At 41.8% G+C, this 3,809-nt stretch overlaps 1 non-coding gene across 1 annotated transcript; it reads right to left on the reverse strand.

Annotated features, from left to right (window-relative positions):
- Positions 1-2,180: 2,180 nt before the first annotated feature.
- On the reverse strand, positions 2,181-2,253 carry trnak-uuu (transfer RNA lysine (anticodon UUU)). The gene has a single exon. It is a non-coding gene; the product is annotated as a tRNA-Lys (tRNA).
- Positions 2,254-3,809: the final 1,556 nt, after the last annotated feature.

The following is a 3,809-nucleotide window of genomic DNA, read 5'->3' on the forward strand; positions in this document are numbered from 1 at the left end:
ACGCTGGGAGCCAATTTTAACACTTCTCTATTGTCTCACAGCGTGGCGTGACACAGTGGCGTGTGTACTGCATCGTTTCATCGTTTTCGTCTGGACAGCAGCGCGTTTCCGTGTGGTCGCAAGAATTTTCGAACACGTTTTCAAAAAAAACCTCGTTTCGTTTTCGTGTAGCCGTAGCCTGAGTTTCTGGGTTACCAGGTAGATCATTACTGAGAGTTTTCAAAGAATGAAGAAGTAAAGGAAGTAAATCAGATCCTCTCTGTGTCCAATGAGTGTGATCCTGACCGTATCCAAACCAGTCAAACTTCTGCTTAGTTCAGGTTCAGTTGAAGATTTAGTCAGTGGTGTTATTTATTTAGTCATTTACAAATCTGAAAAGTAGATCATAAACCAACTGAAGTTTGGTGGATTCTTTAAAGCACAGAGCAATGTCACCTCCCAAACCCAACCCTGTCACTGGCTCTAAAGGAGAGGAGCCTGTTAGCGGAGGGCCCTGCTCAGAGTCCTGCTTTAGTGAACTACAGCAACCAAGTAAACCTGCGAGACTTCTGTTGAGATCAGACTGATCTATGAGGGCTTAAAGATTCAATAAAGAGAAATATGCAGCTGAACCTAAATAAAACTTGAACAGAGAACTTACAGGAGAGGTTTTTAATGCTTTTATGCATCAATCTTTACTTCATTAGCTCCCTCCATGGGATTCAAATTTGGAACATTTTCCTAATAAAAGAAAAAGATGTCAAGGCTCAGAAAGCACCTTTATTATTCTTCTACTCTGTAATATGTAGAATCCATAAACTCATTTATCACCAGCTCTATCAGCATGGAGAGAATCCCCTTTTCTCCCAAAAGATCCCAGGTGCTGCTCCTGAGGTGTTTCTGTAAGTTTATCACACCAGCTGGTGAAATGAAATGAGTCCCTCTACAGTTGTTATATCAGCTGAGATTCAAACTAAAAGACACATTTTGTGTCTGAAACTGTGAGAGACTGTTAGAGTGGGACTGAAAGCAGATTCAGAGGGTTGTGATGGATGTGTTTCCACCCAAATGATCTGATAACTGTCAGAGATGCAGCAGTGCTACTTTAGGCTGCGGCTACACGAAGACGTTTTTCACTGTAAACGATACTTTTTCTTATCGTTTGGCTGTCGCGGCCACACGGAGCCGGCGTTCCCACTACCCCAAAACGATAGTTTTTGAGAACGGGTTCCAGAGTGGGAAGATTTGAAAACGAGGTCGTTTTGTTTCCATTGTTACAGCGAAAACGTTTTTGCGTCAGTCAAACGTTGACGCTGTGAGCCAATTTTAACACTTCTCTATTGTCTCACAGCGTGGCGTGACACAGTGGCGTGTGTACTGCATCGTTTCATCGTTTTCATCCGTTTTCGTCTGGACCTGAGTCTTTACCGCAGCGTTGCCGTGTGGTCGCAAGAATTTTCGTACCCGTTTTAAAAAAAAACCTTGTTTCGTTTTCGTGTAGCCGTAGCCTTAGAAGCTGCAGTTATTGGACACAATGAAACCATCTCTGTGGCTCAGAGGAAAACTGAGCAGCAAATGTTGTCAGTCTAAAGCTGAAATACTAAAGAATACTGCTCCTTATGTGGAACAAACCAAACTCCAGAGAAGCTGGAAGCACCACTGCGACTGAACTTGTGACATCATCACAGTTTACGCAGCTTCCTCCAACATCTATGTCTCTTGAGGCCTTTACAAAATATATTTCTGACACTGATTTTTCTGATGAAGTGCTTTGTTTTATTGCCACTTAAATGAAGCAAACAATGCCCTTATTGTTTAAACTGCACCAACGTTGATTTATCTCTGTAATATCTTGTGTTCTGTTCTGGGTGTTCATTCATTACAGATTGTCCAAATAGTGAAATCTAAGTGAAAAGAAGCCCTGATATAAAGCAGAACTATTCATGATAAATGCTCTTAACCTGTTGTAGTTTCAGTGAATGTGATCAACACTCTGCAGCTGGTGTATTTAAGGTGATTTCTATAGTTTATATAGAATTATTCTATAGTTTATATAACTTACAAATGAGGATATAAAGATGCAGCTAACAGCAAAGCTACATAGAAGGGAAAGTATCAGCCAGGCTCTGTCAGAGGTGACAGTGTAGAAACAGAGTGCAGCATAGAGGGAAGTACAGGTTAAGTGGTAGATTACATTTCTGCACCTGAACAGGGACTTGAACCCTGGACCCTCAGATTAAAAGTCTGATGCTTTACCAACTGAGCTATCCAGGCCCTATGAGAGTGTGTCTGAGTGACAGCTGACATCTGAAACACTTCCTGAGTCCAAAGCTGTGACGCTGTTTTCTGAACAAACGCCTGGTTGATGTGAACTTGTGTTGCAGCCACTGAGCATAAAGAAGAAGGCCTTCATGGAGGGAAACAGGGAGTTAAGGAGGAGTGTGAAGAAAAAAGGAAGAGAGCAAGTCGGTGGGAAACTATCTGCAGCAGAACAGTGTGAGGGATGTGTGGTCAGGAATGGAAAAGCTCACAGGCTTTGGGATAATGTGGGATCAGACAGATGGAAGAGTTCAGACAAACTCAGCATGCTGCTGCCTCCTGCTACAGACCTCACTTTCTCCATGTACCAACAGCTTCCCTGTCACACCTCAGCACATCTACATGAAACTATCACATCTATAGGAAAATAAACTATCGCCTCATCTGCATACAAACAAAAGAGATGATTGTGGATTTTAGGAGGAGCAGCAGGCAGCTGAACACCGTCTCCATCCTCGGTGAAGAGGTGGTTGAGGATTACAGATACCTGAGGGTTCACCTGGACAGCAGACTGGCCTGGAAATGTAATAATAATAATAATTTTATTTATAAAGCACATTTTCATACATAGAATGCAGCTCAAAGTGCTCTAACAATAAAAGAATTAAAAAAAACAAATTAAAAGCAACAAAGAATAGAGCACAGTGACACAAGAAATAAGGTTAAAAAAAAAAAAAAAAAAAAAAAGGTAATGAAAATTAAAATCAAACTTATTAAAATAAATATTTAAAAACCAATACAGAGATTAAACAAATTTCACACAAATTGACTAAAAAACAGCGGGGAACAGAAAAAAAGAGTGTTGATAGACGAATGACGGCAGCTAAGGGAATGCAAGTGTAAAAAGATGTGTTTTGAGCTGTTTCTTAAAAGTGTCCACAGAGGGGGCTGTTCTAATATGCAAGGGGAGGGAATTCCATTTTTTGGGTGCGTAAAACTCAAATGCGGCTTCACCAATCTTTTTTGGTGGGGGAGGTGGAATTTTCAGGAGTTTGGAGTCAGCTGACCTGAGGGAACGGGTAGGGGTGTAAAAGGACAGTATGTCAGAGATGTATGGAGGGGCGAGACCGTTTAGGGCCTTGAACACTGTTAAAAGAACTTTAAAATCGATTCTGTAAGGTATAGGCAGCCAATGTAAGGCTGCCAGGACAGGGGTAATATGCTCTCTCTTCCTGGTCCTTGTAAGCAATCGTGCCGCACTATTCTGTAAGAGTTGTAGCTTATCAAGTATTTTTTTTGGGAGACCAGTGAAGAGTGCATTACAGTAATCGATTCTGCTGGTCACAAAGGCGTGCAAAAGTTTTTCAGCATCTTGAATGGAGACATATACACGCACCTTGGCAATGTTTCTAAGATGGAAATAGGCAGATCTGATAATGTTGTTAATATGGGGACGGAAGCTCAGGTCGGGGTCAAAGATCACGCCAAGGCTGGTAACAGTGTCTTTAGCGTGCACTTTTAAGTCACCAAGGCAATGGTGAAGTGCTTGGCGTTTATCCGGGGGGCCGATC

The sequence above is a fragment of the Odontesthes bonariensis genome, chromosome 17, assembly GCF_027942865.1.
Source record: "Odontesthes bonariensis isolate fOdoBon6 chromosome 17, fOdoBon6.hap1, whole genome shotgun sequence".
Classification (NCBI taxonomy): domain Eukaryota; kingdom Metazoa; phylum Chordata; class Actinopteri; order Atheriniformes; family Atherinopsidae; genus Odontesthes; species Odontesthes bonariensis.